The sequence below is a fragment of the Canis aureus genome, chromosome 18 (genome assembly GCF_053574225.1).
Source record: "Canis aureus isolate CA01 chromosome 18, VMU_Caureus_v.1.0, whole genome shotgun sequence".
NCBI lineage: Eukaryota > Metazoa > Chordata > Mammalia > Carnivora > Canidae > Canis > Canis aureus.
This window is the reverse complement of record NC_135628.1, coordinates 8,169,323-8,187,079: the sequence shown is the minus strand read 5'-3', so window position 1 is coordinate 8,187,079 and position 17,757 is coordinate 8,169,323. Positions and strand designations below refer to the sequence as shown.

Here is a 17,757-nt window from a genome sequence, read left to right as displayed (position 1 = left end):
ATCTTCCAGAGAGTTTCTAAAGCTGATAATATAACAACGGGTGCATTTTTGTTGGACTTGACCTTGGTAGCTTGATCTGAACCCTTTAGTATGAGTTTGTGAAGAATGGATGGAAGTAAAGTAGTGAAGCCCTGTTTCTCTCATTTGTTGCACTTCTATTTGACCTGAGTCCCGGTGAGATGGATAGTTGGCTCTTAATACATTGGGTTGTTACATATAATGTTTACTTCAGCAGCAATAGCTTTATCTCCTCAACTGCCCTTGAAACTTAGCAGAAAAGTTTTATATGATCATGTTCTTGTTTCAAAACCTTGTTTCTTTAAAAAATGCGTAACTGTATTACTAAGAATTGACTTGATTTTCCTTACTCACTGAGATCTGTAGACCTGCCAAGTTTGAATTTTATGGTTTTAGAAAATAAAAATATGTATATTTTTATTTATTATATGTAAATATATATTTACTTATTCTCTGCATGCTGGCAGAAAGGTCAGTGTTCTTTTCCAAGCTCATATTTCATAGATAGCTATGTGACTCAATTTAAAAATTATAGGTAAACGTGGGTTCAAATTCTGGAATAATCCCATTAGCCAATTTCTGAAAAAATAAATCTGAGAATCAAACTTTTTAGCTTTAACTATTAACTATTTTCCATATTGCATATGTGTGGGGAGGAAGCTTTAGACAATACGAAAATAATTGGATTCAGTCTTACGATGCGACCTTGGGAAGATATTGAGAATAACTGGTGGGTTTTGTTTTTGTTTTTTACTCTGTTTAGCATATGCGGTTTATAAACAATTATATAATATTGAAATTATTGGCTTTCTTTTTATATTCCTCATGAATGTTACTATAGTGATGTGCTGATAAATGTTTAACATCTGGCTCTTAGGCTAGGAGGAACTTGGGTTTGTAGATTTGCCTGTTTCTATGGTACAAATACTTCCATCATTGCTGATGTCTACCAATATGCAAAAATTTAAAAAATTTAGCAGTCAGCTCTCAGAAGCTAGGCACACTGCTAAGTATAATTTTGTCTACTTCAGTGATGTAAAATAAATTTATGAGGACATTTTATTTGGTAGTGTTATTTTAATAACTATATGTTTGCATATCAAAAATACATTTGAAGTATTGTAAGATGTTTAAAATGAGATAATTGACGTCTTAATAGTTTATTTTTGCTTTTGTTCCCCTTGCCTCAGGAGACATATCTAGTAAGAAGTTGCTATGGCTGTGTGAAAGAGGTGACTGCCTATGTTCTCCTTTATGAATTTAATGGTTTCCTATCTCACATTTAAGTCTTTAGTCCATTTTTACTTTATTTTTCTGTATGATGTAAAAAGTGGTCCAGTTTCATTCTTTTACATGTTGATACCTACTTTTCCCAACACCATTTGTTAAAGCGACATTGGATATTCTTTCCTATTTTGTCAAAGATTAGTTAACCATAGAGTTGAGAGTCCATTTCTGGGTTCCAAATATTACTTTGATCCAAAATATTAGAGAAGAAAAGAGGACTTATTTTTTTTCTTTGAGAGCTAAGAAGAATTGGAATAAGATTTCCTAGATTGATTTAGCAATTTGTTAGTTAGACTGGTTCAGTGATTCTCTAAGGGTTCCATTATTTTAAAGGAATGAATTAGCTCACTATCTTCAAGCATGATCATGGTTAGTCTGTGCCTCTCAAATTTTCACTTAGAATGGAAAGAACACCAGTAGGACTTGATTCCTTTGGTTAATGGGTAATTGCAGATGTAACTCTGTTGTCTTTCTTTAGTACTTGCTCAAGCTTTGGTCCCTTCCTAAATAATTACAGTCTCTTTCCTTTTATTTTACGAACCAGTGAAAAACTGCTTCTGCAGTAAAGACTCCCATCCATGCTCGTTAGTGGGATATGTAAGAGTTGAGTGTTCTCTACATCCCGAATATGGTTACCATCTTCTTCCTCCTGCTCCTCCTCATGCCCCTCCTCCTCCCCCATCCATTCTTTCTCCTCCTCCCCATCCATTCTTTCTCCTCCTCCTCTGTCTTCTTTTAATACATCACACCATAACTCCCTACATATCACAAAAACCTGATGAGGTCGGAAATCAGCAGCTTTAGGTTTTAGCTTTTCCTTTTTATATGACAATAAATAGGAAAAAGAAACTCAGACAGATACATTCAATTTGATAACATTTTCTAAGATGATGTTACCTAGAGTGTACTTTACAACTTAAAATACTTTGGGTAGCAATCTTACAATTTTAGTAGCCAAGTTGTTTTAGGAAAACAGAAAAAATAAAAAGTGGTGTAATCTTCATGGAAGGCATAGGTCTAGAGAGTCACAGGTTTTCTTGAGTGGAAGATTTTAAATAAAATAACATTCAGTAATTTTTCTACATTGTCTGGTTGAAATTGTTACATGGGATGGCCAATGTGACCATGTTGCCAAATCTCTTTTTAAACTATGGTAAAAATAGAAAATTTGATAAGCGTGTGTGTATGTGTAGTTTGTGTATAGTTTTTAAATTTAATTCATTCTTGGTAAGAAATTAAAGTTGCAGCAAAAGCTACAAGTCTCAATTAATGGTTAATGCAACATCTTCTAAGAATAGCAGTCAGTGTATATAGGTACTTTAAAAAATATGACATGATCAAGGTCCTGCATTTTGTTTTTTAAGGTTAGACTATTCTAGAAAATATGTTCTATGTTTAACACTTCTCTTTGCTGGAGCCATTTTCTTCCACCACAATGCCTTATTTCTCAATTACCCAAGCCAGAATATCTTCACCCTTCACCCCTTGGAGGCCTTTTTTCCAGGTGCCTTTCCAGAAAAACCACAACCCACAGGTATCCTTTTATCTTTCTGAATTACAAAACACCTGTTTACTATTACCTTAGCAATTAATTGTAAATTCAATACAGTGCATGATAATTAAACAAATACTCATAAACCCAAAACATATGTAAAACCTTACACTACAAAATTGCTCATAATATTTTTGTGACGTTACTCTATTGACCTCTTTTGTTACTACTTTTCATGATTACCATATTGACCACTCTAATAAAACTTGAAATTTCCTCCCTAGTATACATTTCAGCCTTCTGCCTTTGTATGGTATCCATGGGATATGGATGATATTAACTCATGTCCAGCCTCAGTGGCTGACTCTGATTCATATTTGCCAGTCGATATAACCTTGTTGATTGGTTCAAGGATAGACTGTAACTAAAGCCTAGGTAGATTAGTACATGGCATTCTAATAGCCACGGTGATTATTTTGGTTTGTTCCAAATAGGACTTTAATAGTTAAAATGTAGAAGACTTCTTTCTTGTGCTGTTTTACCCATTTTACCACTGTGAGAAAAGGCAGCATGAGAATTAAGTCAACCTAAATAGTTGATCAAAATTCAAGTTGGTTTATCTGTATACTCTCGATTGATATTAATCAATAAATTATCTTACCTTTTATGCCATTTTGAATTTTCTGATTCTCGCAAATGAAAACAGCCTAACTGACACAACTCCCAAATGGACAGCAAGTGGAACAGGATCTGTGTCTCATACTTCTTTATGTCCTCAGCACCTGGGAAATATCTAATCACAGGAGTTATTCAGTTATTTGTACTGATTTGATATTGGAAATAAACTCCAGGCTTCTATTTTCTTTTTCTTTTCCTTTTTTTTTTTATTTAAAGATTTTATTTATTTATTCATGAAAGACACAGAGAGAGGCACAGAAGCATAGGCCGAGGGAGAAGCAGGCTCCCTGTGGGGGAGCCCGATGTGGGACTCGATCCCAGGACCCTAGAATCATGACGTGAGCCAAAGACAGACGCTCAGCCACTGAGCCACCCAGGCGTCCCCAGGCCTTTTATTAAAGCTCATCATAGCTGACATCATTTAGGAAATCATCAATTTCCAGAAGCCAATTTCAAAAATACCCAAACTGGGAAGTTTGCCATATTGCTTGGGATGTGTGTATACCACCAGAGAGCTGAAAAAATATATACCTAAACAAATTCTTGGAAAATTCATTTTATGTTAATTCATCATAGGATTGACACAAAGAAAAAAGTTGTCATGATTCAACTTTAAGATGTAACTTTCTTGTTATGAAATTATAAGATATATTTAGTAAAAAATTGTAAGATGAATGGTCCTTAAGAAGGGACTAATTTTGCCACTTCTAATGGACATTTCTGATTTATCAGCTGAGTTTTGACATGTTCTCCTCCTCCTTCAAATTCTTTTAAAGTGTTTTAGATGCCTCAGTTTGGGAGTAACAGGCTAGGGCTAGCTTATCTTCTTGAGAGCATGATTTAAAAAGAGTAAAGCCATATCAAGTAACAGATTTTTAAGACTCATTTTTAGAAACAATGACATAATATTTTCATTGTAAGGACAATATAGCCACATTAAGAAATAGAAAATGAAGAAAAAAGGAACCCTAATGCAATTAGCATTATTTGCATATTTTTTACTTAAGTAATGTGCTTTTATTGCTTTCTTGTCTTCGGAGACATGAGACAAAATTTTAGGTTTTATTTTTGATGTAATTATTCATGTAAATGAACTGTGGTACTAGCAAATTCTTTAGGTCTTCTTATTGCAGATTTTAAATATGATAGCCTTGAGGTGAAATCTGAGAATGAGATTTGTTTGGATATACAAACATCTTGTTTGCCTTGAGCAACTTTATGGGGCTGTGGAGGCTGAAAAAAATGAATCATTAAAAAAATAAAACACAGAGCAACTCCTTATATGGATTGCAACAAAGTAAGGAGGGAGAGAAAGCTTTAAATCCCCAATAGTCTCACTTATTTTTAAATGAAACACCATTTTCTATTCCCTTTCCCAAATTTAAATTAAAATAGGCATGTAAAATTATTTTTGTTAGCTATATTTTGGCACAGAAATAATTTTTTATTTGGAAAACTATCCTTAGATGGCAGACATATTTCTCCATTTCAAGTTGTATACTTTTTAAAGGCAAAGGCATAGTAATAGTACTGATAGCTTTTTACCCCTAAGAATTCTAAATCATTATCTAGTATGGAATTATAATACTTTGTGAGGTATGCTCCTTGTGATAATTTGAACTTCAAAGAAACACACATACAGAGAGATGTAAAGATTTATTTAGTGATGCTAGTATTGTTATGTTTAGGACTAAATTTGATTGTTCTTTTAATTTGATCAAATTTAACTGTTCTCCGGTATTTCTAAGAAAAAAATTAAGATTCTATATCTATAAGAGGTCTTAGAGGTTGTGTTGGGAGGGAATGTTAAATCAACATCTCAAAAATACTCTGGTTTGTTTTTCAGTGTTTTCAGAGATCCATTTTGTCAGTAGTTGGTTATTTCATGAATTACTAGTAGGTTCAAATGATTGAAACAATATAAAAATAAGATTAGCTTAACAATTTAGGTTCTAGGTAGGAATGATAAATAAGTTGTGCTGTGCATTTGCAATTACTGTCCCCTCCTGAGCTTCTGATAGACAATGATTATCAGTTACGGAGCGTTTTCCAACCGGGCTTGAATATTGAGACATTTCAGTTGGCAGTTGAGTCAAAACATATTTGCTGGCTTGATATGAATCACAATTTGCATTTCCAACCCTGGTCAGCTGTCTTGCTTGGGAGAGAAAATAGTCGGGGTTAATACAAATCTATTGCCTCTACTAGAAAATCAATTCTGAGAGCATGCCCTGCTGATATATCATCAGAGCTGCAGCTGTGTATATAAAGTACATAACATTAATGACCTAAACTAAGGGGCCTTTACTGGGGCCAACATATATGCATGAACCTAACTTTCAGAGGACTCTTAGCCAATTTCATTTCTAGCTTTGGCAAAATGTTAGGGGAATGCCAGGAAACAGGGATTCCCCCTTTTATCCAATGATTGCACTCAGATTTGATGCAAGTTACAGAAGTAGAAGAATAGAAAATCCTTATGGTGACTAAGATTAGTGCCTGAATTCTTTTTTTGACTGGAAAAATTCAGCTTAATACTATACCAGACTCCTTTATTAATTGGTATTATCTTACATGAATTTTAACTAATGTAATACCCTTATGTTAATGGTAACTATGCCCTAATGCTAATGATGATTAGCATAATACCATAGCCAACAGACATTTATAACTACTTTTACTTTTAGAAACGAAAGCTGAGGATCATAGCTATCTGTAACTTAGAACTTTATGGCCCTTATTTAATACCCTTACTGGTAAAAACGGTGAAAGTCCGACCACCTAGTATATTCTGGGTACTTAATCAGTGTTAAAACATGAGACTTGAAAGAAGACATGATATTACTGTACTCATGTTCACTGCCTTTTGACTTTGTGCTTTCCTCTTCATAAAGCTTTAGCACATTCTCCTAGAGCAACTAACCAGGACAATTGCATTATCTATAATCATTAGTTTCTCCCTGATTCACTGCTTATAATTGACATCACTACATTTAGTTAAATTAAATTTGAAAAAATGTAGTGATTGAAAATAGCCAGTTAAGTGAACCAGCCAAAATGAACAGTGATTAGTAATGAAAAAAGATAATGATATGCATTGTGATAATTATTGCAATGCTTTTCTATCAAATGATCCTTTTAATTCCTTTCTCTTTCTCTCCTTTATAGCTGGCAGACTTCTTCTGTAAGTATTTTTAGAATTGAGTGTTTATTTTAAAACTAGTTGAGTCAAACTGATTGTGACATTCATTTTTATTGATCCTGACAATGAATAGAGACAAAATAGATTAAGGAACTGTATTTTTAAAGGTTCTAGTTCTGCTTCCACCCCAGTCATAGTTTCTATTCCCTCTGTGTAGCTCCCTGATCACTAAACATTACCTGGCGGGTTTGGCATTGGCTCACGGCAAAATTTTCCACAATTGATCCATCCTACCTTCTGATGAAATATTAATAACAGAGCATAAAGCCAACTTAATAGAATATGTCCTTCCATAAAATAAACTTTTTTGTCTATCACTTTCCAATGTCATTATCAATGTCATGGATGAGGCTTATGGCTATTATACTGCAGAACTATTTATGATATCAGAATATAGCATTGTTCTCAGGTCACCTGTGAAAAAGCAACCTGTCATTATTATTCAATCTAATTTTCTGCTTCTGATGACCTTGAATCCATCTAACAGTTGGGCTACTCTGTTAAGCACTGCAATATTTAATACATTTTCATGCTTTTTGTTTAATTTTCCTCACAATATTCTGTAATTTAGAATCAGGTGGTTATTTTTGGCATTTCAGTTTGGCAGCACAAGTTATGTTAAAACAACCTACTAGTACAATGGATAAATAATTGAAACTTGAAAACTGGTCCTGGAGTCCAAATATATGGATGGATTTCCCTCTAGATCATTACAGTTACTGGATATGTGACTTTGAATTAGGTCTTTTGGGTTCTTATTCAGTTTATTTAGTTTTAGTAATATATGTTTATGAAGGTGGTTATGAAAATCAGTTGAAATAATGCAGTAAAAATACTTTGTGAACAATTATCTTTGGTAGCTTGGTTGACTCTCCAGTATTTTATATGCATATGCTCATCAGGGGTAAATTGAGAGAATGCCAAGTAATTGATTTATAATTTTGTCAGGGTTGCAAACAGTTGATCTAATGGTAATATTCTGATTTAAGATTTCGGATTTTTTCCTCCTTCTCTCTGAAATTGGTTTCCATGTAAATACCACATTTATTCTAAATATCATTAAAATTTTTTTTAAATTTATTTATTCACGAGAGACCCAGAGAGAGAGGCAGAGACATAGGCAGAGGGAGAAGCAGGCTCCCCACAGGGAGCACGATGTGGGACTCAATTCCGGGACTACGGGGTCACCCTGAGCCAAAGGCAGATGCTCAACCACTTGAGCCACCCAGGTGTCCCTAAATGTCTTTGTTATCTCTATACTTATCTATTTATTTATATTATCTCTATATTTACTTCTAGTAAGGACTAGGGACAAAGAAAGGATTATTTTCCACGGTAAGTACTTGAAAAAGAACATGCTAAGCCTGTTTTGAACTCTCACTCCCAAACTGTATTTTTTTCACCAGGACAATGTAGTTCAATTGAGATGTTCTTTGCTTAACTGGTTCCTTAGAATAGCAATCCCAGAAAGGATTTTAAAGATCAACTTTTCCTTTAGTTAAGAGAGGTTATTGTCTTGCAGAAACATAAGGGCATTTCTTTGTAGGATAATAGTAAGTCTACTACAAAAGAAATGACAGTGACATTATAAAACTTGAGTATATTTATGTACCTAAAATAGGGGGAAAAACACCAATCAGAAAAAGGCAGCAGGACTTTAAAATATTACCAGTTTTCTATCCAGTCCCTGCAGTTAGTTCTGGTCATGATTACTAATTTATCTATGCAGTTTTAGAGTTATTACTCACTTTGAGGAACACATTTGCTTCTCTTCATACAGTACTTTTTATTTCACTTACCAATGACAATGAATTATCTCATCTTTGTTCAAATGCATCAGCATTCTAACATTTTGCATTGCTGCTCTGAAAAATGTCCCTATACATTAAAAATTTTTAAATCTCTTTTTCATTGACAAAGCTCAGAATTGAATGCTGTCTGTTCTTGTGTCTGTGATCCCTTTCATGCGATGCATGTTCAAAGGGCTTTCACATACATATTTCAGACATTGTGATCTCAGCTTTTGAGAGGGTACGCAATATTTTACTGCCACCAAAATGAATGCAGGTTTCTTTGAAGGACTACCGATCTCGGTTTCTTTTGTCAAGACATATTTATGCATTTACTCTGCTCATGAAATGCTTTTACACTTATTCTAAAGAAGTAAGTGGTAATATATAGATGCTTTTATTTTTCCCCAATGGAGCAAGAAATTTTATCCTAATTTTAAAGGAAAAACTTTTATTACTATTAGAGGGGGAGAGGGGAATAGGCCATTGGAAAGTTTACTTTTTAAAGGCTGGAAAATATCTTAGTCTTCTATTTCTTCTTTAAAATGGATTGCACTTTTATTTATGGTACAGATTGAACTTTTATTAAATGATTGACACAGATGGTTTGAGCATTTATTAAATTAAGTTAGATAAAACCAATTTCTTTATCTAGATGATACCTCTAGGTATTTTGTCACAAATATTAAACTATAATATTTTCCTAGAAATGTAACAGCAGAATTCATTCTTTTATTTTAAAATGTTGGATATGGTTGTATAAGTTTCTTTTGGCTGCTGTAACAAATTACTGTAAATTTAATGGCTTACAGGAGCACCCACTTATAGTCTTATATTTCTGGAGGTCAGTATTCTGAAGTGGATTGGCAGAACTATGTTTCTTCCAGAGGCTCTAAGGGAGAATCTGTGTCCTTGCTGCCTGCATTTGTTGGCATGGACTCACATTACTCTAAGCTCTGATTCTATTGTCTCATCCTCTGTGACATATCCTTCTGCCTCCCTCTTATAAGAATCTTTGTGATTGAGATAATCCAGGATAACCCCCTCATATCAAGGTCTTTAATTACATTTGCAAAGTTGCTTTTGCCATGTCAGGTCACATAGCCACAGGTTCCAGGGATTAGTAAGTAGACATCTTTGTGGGCCATTATTTTGTCTGTCACAATGGTCATTTTAAAATGTGTGTTTATAAAGGCTAAAAACACTAAATCTAAGAGAGAAATTTCTCTTTTAAATTATCATCACTATTACTGTAATTTTTTTCTTTCAGTGAGATCATTGTAGCCATCAGTTTCAGCAAAGACACTTTTACTTAAATCAATCTTGATGAGTTAAACTAGAGAAGAAACATAATTATGATTTCTCCCAGGCCATATAAATCAGAAGGAGAATGGTTTGTCACTTCTTTTAACAATGACTAGAGGCAAAGGGCATTTGTACTGGATATGTAATTTCCTTATGGAGATAAAATGTATGTGATTGGGGATTTGTAAGAAGTTGCTTTTTAGAGACCTGTGAAGATGATCATCCCACTTACATGGCAGAACTATATTCTCCAGATTGACCACTAAGAAAGCACTTGCCTCAGGTAATAATATGAACAAGAAAACACATCTAGTTCTCTGAAAATATCCTAAATAATGTTTTAGAGATGATTCGGCTATATCTTGGAATCAGTATGTTCAAAAAATCTTGAATATTTCTCTGCCACTATGGCAATTCATTGTAGTACTTCTAGTAACTGTTCCACAGAACAGGATTAATGAGTTTTGCTTTTGTCCTTTGTCTAGAAGGAATATAGTCCATATATATATATATATATATATATATATATATATATATATATATATATATATCTTTCCTATGAAATGTGGAGTGAATATTCTCTTGTCACTGTTCAGTTTTGAAATGATACTAGAAAGAAATAAACTAAAATACTTCAGTGATTTGAACCAAATTTGAACACTCCATCCCATCCCTATGAAGGCAATGCCATTAAAGGGGCACTCATTCTAAAAGACTAGATATAAATGCACCAGTTAGAGTTCTTCATTATAATTTTTGAACAAAGGAGGGAAAAGATAGAATTTCAGATACTTGATCTACTCTTTTGAGAGAGATTTTTATAGAAATAGAGGATAATGTAAGTGCAGTGAAAACAACATAAGATTGATGTGTAGAGGATGTGATGTCCACTTTGCTTGAGTTAGTTAGGTTAAATGGTCTGAGGAGGTAAGCCTTCTCTTGATTAAATACAGTTATGCCCCATTCTGAATCTATTTTCCATTGTTCTATAATGTTCCAGACACATGATAGGGAGTTAATATTTCTGAAAAGAAAAGAAGGAATATAAAACTAGAGTATGGGATTATTGATATAGATCCCTCAGTTTATTTTTCAATTAAAGGTTCATAAATTGAATTAAGACAAAGCTTGAGAGTGAGCATGTTTAATTTGTCTAAAATAATTATAATCACTAAAATTATATAATTTGGCATTGATCATTTGTTTCTGATTTCTAAAACTCTATATGAAAAAAAAATGATATTAGAAGCTAGAGGGACAAATTTAAAAATAAATTTAGCATGACTTAATTTTTTATTCATAATATTAATGCATTTTCTTTTAAGAACATAATCAGATTTGATGAATATAAGTAAAATATCTTCTTGTCATCCTGATATTGGGTACATAGGTATTTGTATAGTTCAGATTTGTAGCCAGTGAAACAGTAATGCTACAGACACTAAGCTTTAAGAGCTTACTCAGATGATTGCCAGGGGAACCTGGCCCCTAAAATCCAAAGGAAATGTAGCCGAATCCCAAGGTACTGTAAACATTTTTCCTAGACATCTTGGGTTGCAAGCTCTTCTTTACTGGTGAATTGGTCTCTTTCTGGATCACTTTGAAATCTCACATATGCTTTCCTTTTTCTGTTTCATGACATGCCCAGCAAGATCTCCATGCCTTTTCGTAAATCAAATACACACATTCTCACATTCTCACTAGATCAAGTTTTCAGATTATATAGAGTAAACCTTGGTGTTTTGGAGCAATGAAAATACTTTTAAACCATAGGGTGGGGGACTTGTAACTGAATACAAGGCATTTCTGTTCTCAAAAGAAGTGTTTTAGTCATTTTTGCTAGCTTTGCCTCTAGCCTCATTAATTATCATCAGAGTAACTCAAAGTCCTCTGACTTAGTCTCCAAGATCAGTTTTGGACTTCTCTTTTATATCTAAAAAGTTAGTGAAATGCTTTATTAAACAATGGCCTTTTAGCCCTGAATCTCACCATTCTCTTTTTTTGACTCCTCTCTGCAAACAGAAGGAGCATATAGAGGTTTTCCCTTTGATGAAAATTATGTTTTCTCCCAAAGGAAGAGAAAATTACTATAGGAAGTTCATGGATTAAAATAATATTTTTGTCTATATTAGATAGTATTAGTTGAAGTTACAATACTGCTGTTAATGTTAGAGTATAACCGGTAAAGAGAAAAAGCCTGGGAAATTCAGTCAAACGGTTTAGAGCTTCTGACACATCACAGCTCTTTCTATGTTTCTTAAAAAGTCAGAGTAAAGATTACAAGGAAATGGTTTTGTTCAGAGCTCTTGGAAAATTGAATAATAAAGCATACATGCAAGACTAATGGAGGCTCAGGTTAAGTCTGTTTGGCTGGAGAACTAAAAAAATTGGTTGTTCTTGTCCCTCCAACCATATGTACAAGAGGGCTACCTTTTAAAAAGAGCTTAGCTCTATCCTGGCTAGTCAAGGAATACAACACAGATGCCTTTCTATTCATGAATAGACCCCCATGGTTTGGGGTCCATGGTTACCAGGACAGTAATGAGCTGGGATCTTTCTTTGGGTACATGAAAAAAATCTGCTATTGAAAGTTGATAGTATTTGAGAATTTCACCAACTTCTCAGAAAGAGATTAATATGGTATAGATACACATTAAATTAAATATTGGATTTTTTTTCAAATATTCCTAAAGAGAGATAAGGTGAATTACTTCTCCAATATATTCACATATTAAATAATAATACTTAGGTCTTGAAGGAGTTAATGCAACCTTTGCAGGAATATGAATTCAAATCTCTGAATAGTTGCTTACAGAAATGAGAAGCTTTCCTCCAGTGAGTGTCTATTTGTGCCTAGGAAAGGTCTTGTCTACACAATTTCAGTATAAGCAATAATTTCACTCCATTCAAACATCCTTTTTGAAATTATGTAGACAAGATTGTTTAGTTATTTGAATGTATATTTTTAATAAATTGTTTTTGATGTCACTTGAGAATAACCCAAGGCAAGTATTTAACTCATAGTCAAAACCAGTAAAAACAAAATAGTACAGTATTCACAGTGCCAGATTTGGGAGCTACACAGTCTGGGTTTGGATCCTTCCTCTGTCATCCAGTAGCTTATGACTTTGGGAAAATTACTTAACCTCTTTTCTTACTTTTTCATCTAAAAAATGAAGATAGTAACAGGTTCTCCCTCAGAGGGTTGTTGTGAGGAGTAGAGGAGTTAATAAGTAAAAATTGCCCAGTAAATTGGAACTTTAGAAATATTTTCTATAATCTGTTGATGATTATAGAAAACGTATGTTACCTATGAAACAAACATGTGCAAAAACAGATTGGAAAAACATGCTAATCTTAAACTCTTTATATTTCAAAATGCTCATTTTCTTTTAAAAATGATAAAGTGTTAATAAGGAATTTTAATTAGACTATAAATTGAGTGAACTTTTACATTTTGGTTATATTTCTAGATGGGCTAGCATATAAAATACTTACTCATTTTAGCAAAGATTACAGAATAATAAACACTGAATGTAGAAAAACCATCTGCTAATTATCCAAAGCTGAATAAATTTACATAGCAGTGAACAGAGTTCAGCCTTAGGTTGTTTTCCTGATATTTACACTGTATAATAAAGTCTTGCTCACAGTCTCTATTTTTATTAGGAGAAATATTAATTTAAGAAATAGAGTGAAAAATTTTAATGATCATAAGTAAAGAGGAAATTGGTTTTGCAATTTTCATGGAAATGAAGCTATTTTTCCTCTATTTTTAAAGTCTTATTATATTAGTAGGGAAAAAATGCTATATATAAGAGATAGTTGGTAAAATAATATAAGAGCCTTGAACTGTTGAGATAAAAATGACAACAGATTCCAAGAAGATTATTTATCTTGGAAGACTAACCTTATGACAGCATTATAAAATTTCAAATCTATTAATATTTTTACTGAGTTTAAACTGAGTATGTCCTAAGTAAAATTTAGTTACTAAAAGCATAAATGAAAGAGTTAAATAAATTCAACATTGTAGGCATTTTTTATTACTGATGAATCATTCCAAAGAATAAGAGGCTGATCCTACAAACTTATTTACATTTTTATATCTTGTCTGAGGTCAGGAATTTCTCCTATTTTTATTCTGTTTTGACTTCATCTATTGGGTTCTTGTTACCAATCTCCACAGTTCTCTGAGACTTTCTCATCATATTCTTACACCTTAAATTTACTTTTTTAAAAAAGATTTCAGTTTTAAAAACTGCTCAAGACTTTTTGGCAAACTTCAAAAATATGTTTCTAATTTTGTCTGTATCTCAAGCTACGAAGGCAACTACTTGTTTTTCTTTTCTACCAACCATCTTAATGGGCCCTCCATATCCGTCCTTTGCCTCTATTATCTCACATTTCCTTTGCTCCTTACCACAGTATGATTGATTGCCTCCATCACTGTCCTGTCATTGCTCTCACAAGTCCCCAGAGATCAGCCTCTGTCAAATTAGATGGTGTTTTATAATCTGAAATCTGCCAATTCTCTCTGCTACATTGGACATTTTTTAAATCAACATATAATTGACATATAACTTTGTGTAAGTTTAAGGTTTATAACATGATTTGATACATTTATATATTGTAATATAATTAGCTATCACCATAGTGTTAGCTAATTGTGGTGAGAACATTTAAGATCTAGTCTCTCAAAGTATATTAATATACTTAAAAGTATATTAATATATACAGTATTGTTGACTATAATCACTGTGCCTCGCATTAGATCTCCAAACTTAATTCACCTTTCAGTTGCAAGTTTGTACCCTTCAGGATCTCTCTAATTCCCTTACCCTCAGCTTCTCATAACCGTCAGTCTGAATCCAGATTTTTTAGATTCCACCTATTAGTGACAAACTTGTTATGTGGTTTCTCTGCCGAGATTTAGCATGCATATCTTACCTCTGTCAGCACTTTAAGTTTCTGTTGCTCTTACCATCCCTAAAATATTATTGTCCACTAGGAATATACCTGTATATCTTAGAGGATATATACAACTAAACTCACTTCTCTTCCTTGTTCCATTTGTTTCCCTTTCATTTTTCCCTATCCCTTTGTGACCTTGTAACCCATGTTGTTTAAGTCAGCAATGACTTAGTTATCATTGTATACCTACTTCTAGTCGATCATGAACTTTCAGTATCAACTCTTCTCTTCATTTTCTGCAGCCTTCACCCCTATGAACAAACAGCCTTCCACAGTCTGCTCTGTATCTGTATTGGCATAGCTAAAATTTAGAAGTTTTTCTTCCAACATTTTGTCGGGTTCTCTGATACATTTACTTTTCTCTGATTGGTGACTTTACCCCCTAAACAACCTTCAGAGTCTGTATTCATGGTTTGTCTTGCTTGTCTAGCTTATCAACATCCAGAAGAAGTAAACACCAGCATCTCTTTGCTAGGGACCTCTAGGCCTACTCTCTGGCAGGATGAGACTTAAAATTTCTGCCTGCAGAGTCAGTAAGAGGGTAATGGCTATGATTTAAACCCACAGCTGTCTGATTCCCCCCAAAGATACTGCCTCTCTGAAAGCAAAATTTGTTTATTTTCATTGAACAAAAATTGAGGCCAGTGAAAAATTCTCTCCATTTTGGTAACGATTCCATTTACTTTAATTTGTGGAGTTTCTAAAGGCATATTGTTTTGACTGTTAAATAAAAATGTACAAGTTGGTTGTTTAGATATAAGACATCTATGCTGGAAAGAATAGTCAATGTGTTATGCAATGATAGGGTAAGCACTGTTTTCTTGAAAATAGAAGATAGTGTTTTATGTTTGAAAATATTGTTTTCCTTAGGTGTCTACTTTTTTTTATCCTTGCAAGTAAATTGTTAACTTGTATATTTTCTGAATATATTAACATAAGTAATTTTTCAACAAAATATTATATAGAGGAAAAATTGCAAAAGTGCTTTTAAAATCATACACTATCAATTAGAGTAATTGCTGCTAAACATGCATAAAATCTGTTCTTTTAGATTCCTTTAGACCCTGGGCTGCTTGTTGCTACCAAGTCTAATTTCTACTTATGTAATTGTTTTCTTTATGAAAATAATCTGAGTTTTTAATATAAGTATTAGGAAGAAATAGAGCCATTTTGATTATCAAAATGGACAAAGACTACTCCAACTTTTATCTCCACTTTGCAAAAAAGTTTTAGAAATTTTATTTTCTTGGTTTAGAACTTAGAACTCAGACAGCTTCATTTATAATTGTGTTTCTAGGGACAGTTTTAAATGCAGTAAAAATATTTTCTGCATTAATATGCCTACTGTACTTATAATTTTCATGACTAAACAGGGCCAGCTCAAGATTTTCTATTACCCTCTGGAAATTTACAGTTGTATAAATACATATAATTTATAACTAAAGACAGGTTGTAAAACTTTGAAACACATTCATTCATCTAACAAATGTTTCATTTTATAAGAACATAATACAAAGAAAAACATTTTTAGGGATCCCTGGGTGGCTCAGCGGTTTGGCGCCTGCTTTTGGTCCAGGGCATGATCCTAGAGTCACAGGATCGAGTACCGTGTCAGGCTCCTGGCATGGAGCCTGCTTCTCCCTCTACCTGTGTCTCTGCCCCTCTCTCTGTCTCTCTATGTCTCTCATGAATAAATAAATAAAATCTTGTAAAAAAAAAAAAAAAAAGAAAAACATTTTTAACTAAGAAAAATCAATTCATAGGATAGAAAGGCCTTTCTTCACCCTCAAGGCCCTTAGGTAATATCATCAGGTATGCAATGGCAGTTATAATGTTGAACTCATCAATTACATCCTATTGATTCATTTATTAATGAATTTTGTTAGTTCCTTCCAGGTTTGGATAGCTGAATTGTCCAAGAGGATCCAATTCTCTTCATAAAGTTAGTGAATATTTGTTATAATATAAATTTATAATTTTTGTTTCATTTTTTTGTTTGTATTTACTAATTTATTTATTTTACGTATATATATTTAAAGGTTTTATTTATTTATTCATGAGAGTCACAGAAAGAGAGACAAAGACAAAGACACAGCGAGAAGCAGGCTCCTTGCAGAGAGCCTGATGTGTGACTTGATCCCCGGAACTGGATCATGCCCTGAGATGAAGGCAGATGCTCAACTGCTGAGCCACCCAGGTGTCCCTATTTTACATATATTATATACATATTAAATTCTAGGAGCTGTGCTATGCACAATATTGCAAAGGACAGACATGCTCCTTCTCCTCAGAGTCTGAGAAGAGTAATGTAGGGATGATCACAGGTCATGTGTTTCACACTCTTTGAAGGCAGTAATATCTAAGCAAAGAAGAGAATAATTCTTACAGACAGAGGGAATGGAATATTGAAGGGTCCAGAGAAAAGAAAGTATGGTCAACTGACAATGGTTAATCATGTTTGGATATGTGAGTTGAGGGCTAGAGAAGCAAACAGCATAGGTAGGTCTTGACAGATTTCAAAATATATCTTCATGGAAATAAGGAATCATTAAAGAAGAATAGCATTAAGAAGAAAACATCATATTAACATTTTTTTAGAGTAGGCTCCCATGCTTAGTATGGAGCCCACGTGGGGTTTGAATTCATGACCCTGAGATCAAGACCTGAGATCAAGAGTCGTACATTTAACCAACTAAGCCACCCAGGTACCTCTCATATTTATATTTTAGGAGGCTCAAACTCACTTCAGTGGGTAAAAAAAACTAGTTGGATATGAGAGGAGGAGAAGTAGCCAGTTAGGATTCATTGTTATATAGCCAAGAAATAGTGGGAACTAATCTTAGAGGAGTGGTAGTGGGATGCAAGGAAAACATAAGATATCTGGAGAGTACAGTCAGTAGTGTGAGGAGGTGGAAGGCAGAAATGCATACTGTGCAGCTAGCTGGAGAGAATTGCCTTTCACATAGACCAAGATGGTAGACCACACAGTGAACCCCCCCCCCCAAGATTAT

At 33.5% G+C, this 17,757-nt stretch overlaps 2 long non-coding RNA genes across 22 annotated transcripts in view; one reads left to right on the top strand and one right to left on the bottom strand.

Annotated features, from left to right (window-relative positions):
• LOC144288546 (uncharacterized) overlaps nucleotides 1-9,408 on the bottom strand; it is a 34,899-nt gene extending 25,491 nt beyond the window's left edge. Inside the window, exons 1-2 of the long non-coding RNA XR_013356482.1 lie at nucleotides 9,278-9,408; nucleotides 3,459-3,590 (exon numbers count right to left, since the gene is read on the bottom strand). This is a non-coding gene — a long non-coding RNA (uncharacterized LOC144288546). The remainder of the gene's footprint in view (nucleotides 1-3,458; nucleotides 3,591-9,277) is intronic.
• The window catches only part of LOC144288544 (uncharacterized), a 493,091-nt gene that overhangs the window by 197,865 nt on the left and 277,469 nt on the right, over nucleotides 1-17,757 (top strand). For 7 of the 21 annotated variants that reach the window (XR_013356435.1, XR_013356434.1, XR_013356455.1 and 4 more), the window contains one exon: nucleotides 6,644-6,659. The exons of the other annotated variants lie outside the window; for them this stretch is intronic. This is a non-coding gene — a long non-coding RNA (uncharacterized LOC144288544). The remainder of the gene's footprint in view (nucleotides 1-6,643; nucleotides 6,660-17,757) is intronic. 21 annotated transcript variants of the gene reach the window in all.